The sequence below is a fragment of the Equus caballus genome, chromosome 1 (assembly GCF_041296265.1).
Source record: "Equus caballus isolate H_3958 breed thoroughbred chromosome 1, TB-T2T, whole genome shotgun sequence".
Classification (NCBI taxonomy): domain Eukaryota; kingdom Metazoa; phylum Chordata; class Mammalia; order Perissodactyla; family Equidae; genus Equus; species Equus caballus.
Window position 1 is genome coordinate 172,338,694 of NC_091684.1, and position 14,440 is coordinate 172,353,133.

At 39.8% G+C, this 14,440-nt stretch overlaps 2 long non-coding RNA genes across 2 annotated transcripts; both read left to right on the forward strand.

The window, feature by feature from the left end:
- The first annotated feature begins 6,266 nt into the window (after nucleotides 1–6,266).
- On the forward strand, nucleotides 6,267–10,328 carry LOC111772119 (uncharacterized). The gene is made up of 2 exons (XR_011428163.1): nucleotides 6,267–6,488; nucleotides 6,752–10,328. It is a non-coding gene; the product is annotated as an uncharacterized lncRNA (long non-coding RNA).
- A 1,509-nt stretch (nucleotides 10,329–11,837) lies between these two features.
- Nucleotides 11,838–13,374, forward strand: LOC100067444 (uncharacterized). Its single transcript, XR_011428147.1, has 2 exons — nucleotides 11,838–11,976; nucleotides 12,432–13,374. It is a non-coding gene; the product is annotated as an uncharacterized lncRNA (long non-coding RNA).
- The last annotated feature ends 1,066 nt before the right edge of the window (nucleotides 13,375–14,440 follow it).

Sequence of the window (14,440 nt, forward strand, 5' to 3'; positions counted from 1 at the left end):
CCTGGAGAACCTCAGTGTCTGGAGGGGCCGAAGAGGGGGCATCGACCTCCTTCTGTGCTCTTGCCCCTCCCCCATTCTTTCCCTTTTTCTCTTGGTGCCAATGTTCACTTTCTTCATTCTAGATCTCCCTCCTTTTGAGCCAATCCATCTTCTTGAGCTCTGCACTCTCCGTAGTCTTTTCCCCCAGGGAATAAGCCCTCCCAGCAACAGCCTCCATGCCTGGGGTGACATTCTCTGTCCCATCTGCCTGCGGGTTCTCCCCTTCCCTGCTCCAAACCCCTTTCCTACAATATCGGGGTCAAAGAGGGGCAGAGTAGCCTGTCCTAACCCTTCTCCCAACAAGATGAATCTTCAGCATTCTTTTCAAGTGGAGCCAAAGGGCTTTCCTTCTAAATGGAAAAACAATTTCAAAACCACTGCAAGAAAGAAGATGCCCGGGAGTTGGCTCACCCTAAAGCTCTGGATGTGTCACCTTCTGCCAGGCCCCTTTTGCCTCCCTGTTCTTTTTCACACTGAGACCTTATTTCTCCAAACCTAAAGCCTAAAGGATAAAACGCATAAACGAGAATCTAAGGAGGGAAACATGGAGACCTTCTACAGCAGCTCAGGAGAGGCCAGGACAGGACCCTGTGCTCTCAGCTCTCCTGCAAACTAGCATTTTTCTTTTGAAGTTTCCTTTAGGGGCTACCCCGGCCTGGGAGGACTGGGGAGCACTGCTAAGAGGGACTTACCTGGGGTAGGATCAGGATGTCTCTAGCATCCCCACTATCCACGTCCCAGCCCCATGAGCCTCCCTGCTCCACTTTCCTTGTCATCACAGCCCTCCAGGCAAATGCTTTCCTGCTAAAGATGCTGCCTCCATCAGTCCAGGGACAGACCGAGGTCAAATCACCTGTGACAAGTCTAAGGTGAAATTTTGGTGTCAGGCTCACGCATCAGTTCTGCATTTAAACAGCAACTATTGTCTATTCAATACTGATCAAGTGCAGAAGATAAATGTATGAGATGAAGTTCACTCTCTCAATGAGCAAATGCAAAGTATGACTGACAGTGGATTTTTTTTTTAAATTTTATTTTCCTTTTTTTTCCCCAGAGCCCCATGGTACATGGTTGTATATTTTAGTTGTGGGTCCTTCTAGTTGTGGCATGTGGGACACTGCCTCAACATGGCCTGACGAGCGGTGCCATGTCCCCGCCAAGGATCCGAACTGGTGAAACCCTGGGCCACCTCAGCGGAGCAGGCAAACTTAACTACTCGGCCCTGGGGCCGGCCCCAGATATTGGATTTTTTGAACTACCAAAATAGTAGTTTCATGTGACCAACCTACACCAGTGCCTGAGTGGATTAAATACCAAGGAATAGGCCCAGATAGTTACTTTAGGAGTTCAGGAAAGGGAAGGGCCACAGGAGTCATGGTCTTTGCGGACAATGTGGTGCATGAGTAAACAGAGAGCAGAGGAAATGGGGCCTGCTAGGGTGGCCACAGGGGCATGGGTGTGAAGGTGGTAACCATCCTGGAGTGGAGTTCAAGTGAGCGACAAGCAGAGGAGCAGCCATCTTCCAGGAGTGGGAGTGATGTCAGGGAGTTCATGGGGACCGACGGGTGAGTTTGGAAGCCTGAGCCAAAGATCTGGGCCTCACAATAGTCCCCAGTCAGCCACAAAGGCTGTACCTCAAAGCCTTCTCTGTTCCTCCAATTCTCAGCCACCACTACTGTGTATTGTTAACTTCTCCCACAAAATGCAGTTACAGTGTGCCTGGGGAAGAAGAGAGAGGTGAAGAGAAAAAAAAAAACACAAAAGAAAAGTAATCTTGTTTTGGCTGTTGGTCACCTTCCCAAACTGGATCTCCATCATTATTGACATAAAGATCAATGGAAGAATTCTAATATCTTCAGTAATAGTCTTGTGGCATTGGCTAAGTGCGAATTGGTAGACACAACAAGCACAGATAAAACAAGGACAAAGTTTGGCTCATTTGTTCATTGCTGCAACACTATTTCACAGCCTTTTTCATGTCATAGAACATACAGAAATTGATCACATTTGTGCAGCAGTTCCGTATAGAATGCCACTGGAAACCGGCCCATGACTCTAACTTCCTTGGGCCCCCTGCTTGCCTTTGGATAAAGCTCTTCCTACACGTGTAATCAATTCCTGGATACAGTGGCACATAATTTGGAAAACCTGCTGTAATAAACGTGAGAAAATATTTATCTGGAGTGTCAGGTCCTTACACAAAACATCCATATCTTTATAAAAGTTGTGTGTAACCAAGGAAATAGGGATCAAAATTCTCATTCTCTTTGGATTCTAAAAATAATCTGAAATTGAAAACTGTTAAATTTTGAGTATTTATAGAGTTACAGGCATGCCCTTGTAAATAGCCCATTTGGTTTCTTTTAGTGTTTAGTCACATGGAATGAGAAGAATCAGTGTAATATAAAAATCACATTGAACAAGAAAACCTTATATCTCCTTGTTTATTGGTCCCAAAATGAGCAATCAGCCACCTGCCTGTGCTGTGGAGTCCCAGGGCTCTCACTACATCCAAGCGCTGCCACCACGTCTTCTGTGCCAGAGCAGAAGTGCTAGGAGCATATTTAGAAAGAAGTTTGGTGAAATAGGCAGTCAGAAATCAGATAGAGGAAAAAAATTTCATTCTTGCCAACTTCTCACAGGTCTTCAACAAGACTCTTCTTCTGAGGACTTCAGGGCCATTGTGGTTTGCTGCGTAACAAATCACCCCAAAACTCAGTGGGTTTAAACACCTACCACTTTCCATTTCATGATCCTTCTGCGCCAGGTGAGGTCTGTGGGCCCAACTGGACGGGAACACCCCAAATTGCTCACTTAAATGTCTGGAGCTTAGTGGGAATGCCTGGCAGGCTGGGCTCAGCTGGAACACTGAGATGGCTGGGCGTATCTCTCCCTCCATGTATTCTCAGGGCCTGTTCCTTCCGACATGGCCTCTGCATATGGTTCTTCTAGAAAGGAAATTGTACATCTTACCTGGTGGATCAGGTTCCAAAATCACAAAAGTGGAAGCTGTCAGGCCATCTCAGTGTTTAGTCCCAGAACTGCCACGACATTACTGTTAACTAGCATTCTGTTAGTCGTGGAGCCAGCCCAGATTCAGTGTGGAAGAGGGCTACCCAAGGCATGGAATCGGGAAGCATGGATCACTGGGGGCAAATTTGGCCACTAGCTACCCCAAGAACTAATACAACAGACACATTCCTTACGACAAGCAGGTACCAGAGAGCTAATGAAGCACAACACACATCCAGTAATTTTCAAGGTCATGTCAGTTTTCCCTCTCCAATAGGACTCATATCCATTTCCTAATTTCCTTTTTTTTCCTTCTTCTTTTCCCCAAAGCCCCCCAGTAGGTAGTTGTATATTCTAGCTGTGAGTGCCTCTAGTTGTGCTATGTGAGACGCTGCCTCAGCATGGCCTAATGAGCAGTGCCATGTCCATGCCCAGAATCCAAATGTGCGAAACCCAGGGCTGCTGAAGTGGAGTGTGGGAACTTAACCACTTGGCCATGGGGCTGACCCCCATTTCCTAATTTCTGTATTCCTTGTTACTTTCCTAATTCAGACATTCAGCACCTCTCCTTGAGGTGATTACAGTGGCCTCCTAATTGTCTTCCTGTCTCTAGTCACAACTCCTTGCATCTAACTCCTACACGGCCACTAGAGTTATTACGAAACATATATCTGATGAGATCACTTCCTGCTTGTCTTTGTGTAATGAGGAATCTTTAGAAGTTGTAAAGATCAAATTCTATATTAAAAGATATAAAGCCAATTACAGTTTTTCCCTATGTTTTCTTCTATTTTCATTGTCCACGCTTTTCCACCACATACTCCAGGTGTATATCAGCCATTTTAAAATTCTAACCATTTATGCACATTAAGCTCTTTCCTAAATCTGGGCCTTTACAGATGCTTCCCTCTTTGCCCAGAATATACTTTTCCCACTGTTAAACGCGCACGTGTCTACTCATCCTTCATGGCCCACTTCAGGAAGCATTATTTATTTCTTATCTGAAATCTCATAGGATGATACTTGTAACATTTTAGAAGTGTTAATGTATAAACTTTTAAAGCAATCACACGTGCTCCTTCTGGATCCCTCACTCTAGGATGAGGAAGGGGCCTTTATTACCTCACCAAAAAAAAAAAAAAAAAAAAAAAAAACCTACGTTTATCTTAACTCAAGGGACTTTCATTTTCTAACATGTCCTGGAACTGCTTCTTGTTCTCTTTTCATATTATGCATTAATTCAGATTCAGATTTACTTTTGACTTTAAATGAAGTGTTAAGATTTCTACCATCAATACGTTTACATGACAACACTTCAAAGACAGAGTTCCTATAGTGGGTTGAATGGTGGACCCCAAAATATATGTCCACATCCTAATCCATGGAAATTGCGAATGTGACCTTATTTGGACAAAGAGACTTTGCAAACGTAATTAAGTTAAGGATACCAAGATGAGGTCATCCTGGATTATCCAGGTGGCTCCTACCTCCAATGACAAATGTCCTTTTTGTTTGTGTGTGTGAGTAAGATTGTCACTGAGCTAACATCTTTGCGAATCTTCCTGTATTTTGTGTGGAATGCCACCACAGCATGGCTTGACGAGCAGTGCTGGGTCTGCACCAGGGATCCAAACCTGCGAACCCCAGGCCACTGAAGCTGAGCACATGAACTTAACCACTACACCACCAGGCGGGTCCCCTACAAGTGTCCTTTTAAGAGACTTACAGAGGAGGCGGCCGGCCTTGTGAGGTCTTCTCGCTCAAAGGAGGTAGAAGTTGGAGTGACACAGCCACAAGCCAAGGGATGCCTGGAGGCACCAGAAGCCAGAAGAGGGAAGGAAGGATTCTCTCCTAGAGCATTCACGACCCTGCCAATACCTTGACTCCAGCCTCCTGGCCTCCAGCACTGTAGGAGAATAAAGGTTCTCTTTATTTTTGAGCCATCATATTTGTGGTAATTTGCTATGGTAGACATAAGAAAGTAATAGTCTCCCACAAGAAACATTTCTAAATAGCTACAACCATCCCTTGAGTGTTTACAGTCATGGAAGGGTACATTTAGATTAGTCTTTGAAATATTTTGAGTTCAAACTCTCACATATTATATATGCAAACATACCTATTTATCATTTAACAAATATTTGAGTATCCACTATTTAGCAGGTATAGAGTAGTTTCTGGGAACATGGAGATGAACAACAGACAAATATTTATTGAGTGCCCACCACATATCAGGGACTTTCCTTGTGATAAATCAGTGAACAAAATAGGCAAAATTCCTTGTTTTCACAGACCCTTCATCCCAGAGCAGCAGTGTCCAACAGGACTTTCTGAGATGGTGGAATGTTCTGTGTCTGCACTGTCCACTAGCCAATAGCCACATGTAGCTATCAAATACTTGAAATGTGGCCAGTATGACTAAGAAACTAAATTTTACTTGACTTTAACTAATTTAAATTTAAGTAACCTCGTGTGGCTAGTGGCTACCGTATGGGACAGCCGAGTTCTTGAAGATGACACATACATACAGGGTCCAGGAGGCCACCTCAGACAATTGACAAGTCATTATAACACAGGCTGACAAGTGCTGCGAAAACTGAGACTGAAATTCTTGGAACCGTAGGAAGCTACTCCATCCAGGAGTTTTGTTTAAATAAAAATCTTAGAGAAATTCATGTCTGATAGATAAGACATTTTTCAGATTGTAGCGATCTTTAAAAATCCCTGGTATATGGAAATGAACACAGTGGGACAGCAGATATGAGTTTTAAACTGGATAAATTATAAATGGAGTAATCCGTATGACTACAGAGAGAAAGATTTGTTTTATCTTCCATTTTGAAATCATGAGTGTCTAAGAATAAATTATGAGTCTTTTCCACATTTGTTAAAATGTCTGTGACTTAATATGTTTCATCAGCACATGCACAGACACAGACTATATGATGCTGGACGAAACTGGAAATGACAATTAAAGCTTTTTATTTCTGTCTGATGCTCTAGTCTTACACCACAGAATTCATTTTTAAAGGGCAAACTATTTCTCCCTAAATAATATCAGGCTCAGTAAACTCTTTCCAAGCCTTGGCAAACATATCTAACACTTGAATTAGAAAGTAATGTATAAGAAATTGGTTATAAAATCAGCAATTTTTGAGTCCTGCCACAGGGGGGCAGCATCTGCAAACACAGACCCTCCCCTTCTTAAGCTGGGTCAGTAGAATAGTGGAAGTCTGATTAGCAGTCTCAAATTGCAGTCACTCCTTCACTTTTCTTTCCAAAAGGCAGTGGTAGACACCATTTCCTTGGGTCCTGAAAAAGCTTGTACAAGGGAAACCCATTTAGGAGCAGCCAGATTCAGCAACTCTTTCTGAAGAGGATGAAGACGGAGAAGCTACTCATGGTACCAGTGCTGATCATATGGATGCAAGTATCACGTGAGTCTGAGATTTCCCCGATTGCTTCCAGATAATTCAACGTAGTGGAATATTATCTGCAGGCATCTGCAAGAATGAGTGTTTCTGATTGAGAGCAAAGAATTTGAAGGAAAAAAAAAGCTAAAAAGAAAGAAGATAGAGGGAGTTGGGGAGGTAGACATGGGAAGGAGAAAAATAGACAAGAATGAGAGAGACCATTGTAGTTCAGAGAACACAGATCTAATCAGACTTTCTCTGATGCCTCCCATTGTTTTTCTGAACAGAAGTGAATGGACAACAGATACAGCAAATTCCTCCATCCCTGCTCCTACAAGAAGGAGAGAACTTCACCACATACTGCAATTCCTCAAGCACTTTCAATAGCTTCCAGTGGTATAAGCAGAGGCCTGGGGGAAGTCCTGTTCTCTTGATAATATTGCTTAGCGGTGGAGAAGTGCAGAAGCAGGAAAGGCTGGCAGCTCAGTTTGGAGAGACTAGAAAGCACAGCTCCCTGCACATCACGGCCGCTCAGACTGCAGATGTGGGAACCTATTTCTGCGCAGGGGCACAGAGCTCTCGAAGCACCTGCTGCCTGTCCCCAAACCTTGCTGTGGGCTCCAGGAGCAGCTCCTCCTTATCTCTCCTCAAAGCAGGAGTAAGAGAAAGCTTAAGTCACAATGTCCATGAAAAACTTAAATTTGTAATTAAAAAAATTGTCAAGCTCTGATGGTTTGGTTGGAGAAATGTTTGAAGAATTAGCATGAATTCTACAAACTTTCTTCTGGAAAATACCAAGAAGAAAATAATTCCTAACTCATTTTACAATGCTAGTATTACCCCGATACTAAAATCAGACAAAGACCATGCAAAAAAGAAAACTACAAATTCCCCTCATGAATATAGATGCAGCATTTCTTAACAAAATATTAGCAAGTAGAATTCATCGGTATATAAAAAGAATAATAGGTGAAACGCAAATTAATTTTTTTATTTTGAGGGATGCAAGGCTGCTTCAATATTTGAAAATCAATCAGTGGAATCCGCCATATTAGCAGGCTAAAAAAGAAAAGCCATATGATCATATTAATCTGTGCAGAAAACAAAATTTGCCAAAATTCAGCAGTCAATCATAGTAAAAACTCTGAGAAACATAGGAATAGTGGGGAACGTCCTCAACAGCTAATAATATGCTTACTGTAAAAGACTATATACTTTTTCCCTAAGGTCAGGTACAAGGCAGGAATATCCACTTTCATTCCATATAGTGACGGACGTTCTAGCCGGTGCAATAAAGCAAGTAAAGGTAAAGACAATCGTCTAGACCAGACAAGAAGAAGTAAGACTTCCACCATTTGTAGATAACAGGATTATTACATAAAAAATACCAAAGACTATACCAAAAACACCTCCTAAAACTATTAAAGGTGTTCAGCAAGGTCACAGGATACAAGACAAATGTACAAAAATCAAATGTATTTCTATATACTAGCAACAAACACGTGGACACCTAAGTTAAAAATACAATCCATTTACAATGGCTCAAAAAAGACCCCAAGTCCTTAGATGTAAATCTAAGAAAACATACACTGAACTTTTATGCTGAAAACTACAAAATGCTGAGGAAAGAAATAAAAGACAATGAAGAGACATCCTGTTTGTAAATTGCAAGACTCAGAACTGTAAATCTGGCAATTCTCCTCAAATTGATGTATATATTTTACATTGTTCCTGTTAGTATTCTTTATAGATAGAGGCAAGATTATTCTAAAATTTATATGAAAAGGCAGAGATGTTAGAATAGCTAAAACAATCTTGAAAACAGAAGAAAGTGGGAGCAATCAGTCTGTATGATGTCAAACTATAGCCACAGAAATCAAGATTATGTGTTATTGGTGCAGTGATAGACACAGAGATCAGTGGAAAAGAATAGAGAACCCATAAGTAGATCCACACAAATACATCAAACTGATTTTTTTTAATAAAAATGCCAAAGAAATTCAATGGAGGAAACAAATTTTCAACTTATGATGTTGAAGTAAGTAGACATCCATAGGCGAGAAAAATGAACATTTAAGTCGCACACTTTATACAAAAATTAGCTTAAAATGGATCACAGACTTAAATGTCAAGTGTTAAACTATAAAACTTTTAGAAAAGAGCATAGGACAGAATTTTTGATATATAAGTCTAGGCCAAGAGTTCTTAGACTTAACACTGAAAAGCACAGGCCATACAATATTTTAAAAAACGATAAATAGGACTTCAAAATTAAAATCTTTACCCTCAAAAAGACTCTCTTAAGAGGACAAGCTACAGACTGAGAAAAGTGATTTGCAAATCATAAATTCTACAAAGGACCAGTATCCAGAATATATAAAGAACTCTCAAAGCTCAACAGTAAATAAAGCAAACAGTCCAATTAGAACTTGGGCAAGGAAACATTTCACTAAGAAAGATATACAGATGGCAAATGAACACATGAAAATAGATTCAACATCATTAGCCGTTAGAGAAATGTTACCTAAAACCACAATGAGATATCGCTACACACCTATCAGAATGGCCAAACTAAAATTTCTGACTCCATCTTTCCAGAAGCAGAATTTCTTTTCACAATTTTAGCCATTTTAACGTGCCTGTAGTGGTATCACATTGTAGATTTAATTCACATTTTGTTGATGAGCAATGATATTGAGCATATTTTTGTAAGCTTATTGGCCATTTGGAAAATTTCTTTTGAGAAGTGTCAATTCACATGATTTGTTCATGTTTCTTTGGGTTGTAGGTTGTCTTATTTTTACTATTTTAAAATTTATAGACAAGTTTACACATTCTGTATTAAAGTTCTTTGTCAGATATACGTAGCTTAAATATTTTAGTCTTGTCTGTAACTTGCTTTTTCACACCCTCAATGGCATATTTGGGGAACATGAGTATTTAATTTTTAAGGAGTGCAATTTATTATTTTTTTCTTTTATGGTTAGTTTTTTGTGTGTGTGTGTACTTTTAAAGAAATATCTGCCCTCTCCCAAGGTCATAAAGAAATTTCTTCATTTGTTTTAGAAGATTTGTAGTTTCACCTATCACGTTTACAGTTCTCATCCACCTAGAATTAACTTTTTAAGTGGTGTGAGGGAGGAGTCAAGGTGCTTTTAAAAACACAAATAGCCAATTGCTCCCGCACTTATCCTAAAAAGATCATTTTGTCCCCCATTAAATTATATAGGCACATTTGGAGAAAATCAATCGACAGTGATTGTATATGGGTCTATTTTTAGATTTGATTCTGCTTATTGACCTGTTTATTTTATCCTCTTACCTATAGACCATTCTGTCTTTATTACTGGGGCTTCATGTACATTTTGAAACATGGAACGCAAGTCAAACTTCCTCCTTCTGTTTCAAGGCTTATTCTAGATCTTTGTACTTCCACATAAATTATAGAATTAGCTTCTCAACTTTTACCACAAAATGATCTTAGTAATTTGACTGATATTGTGTTGGATTTCTGGGTCAATGTGGGTCAATTGATATCTTAACATATGGAATCTTCAGATTCATATGCTATCCTCTTCATTTATATAGGTCCTCTCTAATTCCTTTTATTAATGTGTTTTAGCTTTTATTCTAGAGGATTTGCAAACCCTCATTAAACTCATTCCAAGGTATTTGATAAACAGCATTTTAATTTTATTTTCCAATGCTTTCAGCTAGAATTTAGAAATAAAATTGATTTCTGTGTTTAATAACGTTAATTAATCTATTCTACTTCGTTGAATTTGTTTATAGATACTTTTGTATTTTCTATATATCAAATGTATCATCTATGAATAAAAATGGTTTTACTTCTCCATCTCCAAACTATATCCATTTAATATCCTTTTCCTGACTTGATGCCAGGCTGTCAGTATGAGAGTGAATAGAAGTAGTGATAGTGTATCTCTTTGTCTTATTTCTGACCTTATGGGGGGATAATATTGACTTTGGACATTTTCATGGATACCTTTTATCAGATTCAGGAATTTGCCTTTATTGCTGGATTGTCGAGAGTGTTCATCATGCAAAGGAGTTCACCTTTTATCAAATTCTCTTGCTGTTTTGAAAATAAACTGAGTACATTATTTTGGTTTTCATCAAGCAAATGAAGATGACCTCACTTCATATGGTCATGGAGATGATACAATCTTCCAAAATTCAAGACTCTGAAAAGTATTGTTGGAGTCTTTTGTTCAAAATGTTTTCCATAAAATTGGAAGATTCTATTTAGTATAATTTAAAGTGTTGTTCAGCATAACTTCTACTAAAGTAATGAATAATGACTCGTGTCATTCAGAAAACAGGGAATTCTTGAGTGTCTAGTCTGTAACAAGCTCTCTTATAAACATTGATTAATGTGGGCCTTTGAGCCAACCTTTAAATATGAGATTAGAGAGAAAAGGAAAATTGAAGAGAAGCCACCAACTGAGAATCATAATGGTGATGTTACTGAAATAAAGTAATCAAAAACAATAAAAATCTTCCTTGGAGTTTTTGGAGTGTTGGGAGAAAACCAAGATGAGTACAGAGGTGTTACAACTCACACGTCCAACTTCAAATCTGAGGAAAGCGTCTCTCAGAAGTTCGCAGGCTGACCTTTGGCCTGGTTTGAGTTTTTCGGTTCATCTGTTCAGTCACAAGAGGGAGCTGCTTCATCTGCAAACTTGGTTTCTTCCTGGGAGAAGGGAAGGTAAGCCTGTATTTACCACTAATGTTCCATAGAAAACGGGAAAAATGACACATTTCATCCTCTTTCATGACTCATACTTTATAATTTCTTGCTGAGTGTGTGAGCTCAAGGATTCAGATCCCTTAGCCCAATAGGCTGAGCCCTTTCCTGTATCTCCCTAAACACTTTCTCTCAGTTCCCCTCCCCTGATGATCGCTTGCCTTCCCCATTCCTTATACTCTTTTTCCTTCCTTCCTCTAGCTTTTTCTACTAGCCCCCCTCCCCCCCTTGTTTGCTTTCCCTTCTCTCTTTTCTTTCTGCCCCAGCATCCTTGGTGCCCAGCACCCATAAGCATAGGCTTAGAAGAAATGAGTATCAAGGACGTTTGTTCCAGGAGGATGAGAGTGAGCACCATGCACGTCATCAGTTACCTTATCAGGAATAGATGCATTGAGAAATGTCTCCCTGGACGTCAGCAGATACATGATTCCAAGGACCTTTGGAGGAAACTTGAGCTCTAAGAGGTTGTCTGGTTGATAGTCTCCCCTTCTTCTTGGGGACATGACTAAAGCAGGGGAGGAAGATCTGGACAAGGAACTGCTCTCTCATTGGCTGACAAGGTGCTGGCGACAATACAGTGGCAGCTGCACTCTTTGAAAATCTTTACTAGTAGCTATTGTTTCTGTTCTCTGGAACCTCTTTAAGCCTAGGATCAGACACAAAGACTGAGCTCCGGGCCCATGATCCTAGTTTGTCCCTGAAGTATGAGGCTGGTGACTGGAGTAACTGTGTTTCTGACCTTGGGTAAGTGCTCTGTATCTACCAAGGGATGACTTTGAAGCCAAAGGAACTTGAAGAGTTATTTCCTCTCTACTCCTCTCCCTAAGGTTTATCCAACATGCTGTGGATGGAATTGAGAACTGATCTACGCATTTGTCTAGGAGCACAAAGTTCTACACGATTAAGACATAGCCATGATTCCAAAAGAGCCTTTAGCAGTATCCAGGTTGTAAGAAATCTCTGGGTTCATTGAGCCAAGGGCCAATGGAACAGAGTCTGTGGAGTCTCTGATTCTTGCCGTATGTCTTTGTCTCCATAATGAACATCAATGATATTTTTGTGTTCTAGCAGGATATAAATAAAAACAGTGGATTGTGGAGTATGGGCAGAGAGTTAAGTTATGGGAGTGTTGTGTCCTTGGTCCACAGAATTACATTGATTTGTATTCTGGAGCTAATTTGATTTTCTTGACCCCTTAGGGACTGTGATTGATGCTAAGACCACCCAGCCCAATTCCATGGATTGTGCTGAAGGAGAAGATGTAAAATTGCCTTGTAACCACTCTACCGTCAGTGTGGATGATTATATACACTGGTATCGGCAAAATCCGAGTCAGAGTCCACAGTATATAATTCATGGCTTACGAGACAATGTGACCAACAACAAGGCCTCTCTGACCATCGCAACAGACAGAAAGTCCAGCACTTTGATCCTGCCCCAGGTCACCTTGAGAGACACTGCTGTATACTACTGCATTGTGAGAAAGGCACATTGGGACAGATGGGGCTGCACCTGTGCAATATCTCTCTGGAGGCAAGGGGGCAGGGTGGGAGGTAGCAGCCATCAAAAGCAAATCTGGAAGGAGAGTCAGAGAGCAATAAGAAAGGAGGAAAGTTTTTTAAATTTATTTAGAAGTCTTGCATCTCTAAAGAGTTTTCAACATTTTTTGATATTCCCTCAGCAACACACAGATCCATCTCATCATAGAACGCTCATGGGGAGCAAAAGTGAAAGCCCAGAGCTGAGTCTCCTTCATTCCACACCAGCTCCCACTGTCCTCTCAGAGAAAGCCAGTTCTGATAGTTTAAGGTGTATCATGCCAGCCTCTTTTCTTTCAATCACATATATATATATATATCTTTGCATATAAGTTGATGCAATTACATACACATTTACATGCACACATATACACACACACAGACAATTGGACTTTTTTGAAATTTTTCACAACATCCCTTTTGATTTTCATGCAGTAAAGTGTCCTGGAGATATCTCTACAGTAGAAAAGAAGTAGAGAAGTCCATTTAATTCTTTTTGATGCCTATTTAATACTTTGAAACATTCCATCATTTAATGAATTACTTTCCGGTTGGTGCAAATTTGTTTCTATTTCTTTGCTATCATAAAGAAAGTTGCCTTATACATCTTTGTCGATTCACTTTTGTAGAGATTTAGAAGTGTCTGTTTTAATGAGATTTCTGAAATTGGAATTGCTATATCAAAAGAAAATTGCATTTAAAATTTTTGGAGAAAGTGACAACTTGTTCTCCATAAGGTGTTAACAATTATACTCCAACCAACAGTAAATGAAAATGCTTATTTTACATCCTTGCACAAATTGGGAATTATGAGTATTTTTTATTTTAACAATACAAATATACTTTATCTATATTCATTTTCACGATTTCCTGATTACTAGTGCTTTTTAGCAACTTTTTATCCATATATTGGCCCCTGTTTGACCTTGGTCATATGATTATTCCCAACTTTTGACCATTTTTTTGTTAGGTTCGTTTTCTTTTTCTTTTTCTTTATAGAAATTATTTCTATATCTTAGATAGTTCTTTGCTTTTATATTTGTTTGAATATTTTATTCTAATATATAACCTTTTAATTTGTTTATTTTTAATGTGGCTGTTTTTTACATTGTCAAATCTATCATGTATTTATTTATTTTTTTGGCTTCAAAAGTCGGTGTCCTTTTAGGAAAGCCCTAAATATATTATATCTTTTAATCTTCATTACTATTTGGGAAAGAATTATTCTGAGACTTATGTTACATGTTAGAAAACTAAATTTCAAAGAGATTTAAAAACTTGCCAATATTCGCAGTCTGAAAAGTGTTAGCACCAACTTTTTTTTTCTTTCTGCTTTTTCTCCCCAAATCCCCCCAGTACATAGTTGTATATTTCAGTTGTGGGTCCTTCTAGTTGTGGCATGTGGGATGCCGCCTCAGTGTGGCCTGACAAGCGGTGCCATGTCCGCGCCCAGGATCCAAAACAGGGAAACCCTGGGCTGCTGCAGCAGAACGTGTGAACTTAACCACTCAGCCACAGGGCCGGCCCCCCAGCATCAACTTTTTAATTTATTTTTAAATCTGAGATTGTCAAGCTCCAGAATCTTAGCATATGTTGTTCAATCTTGCCTTACGTGAAGAAACAGGAAGAAGGAGACTCCCAAATAATGAATCAAATGGAAAGTCAGTGGG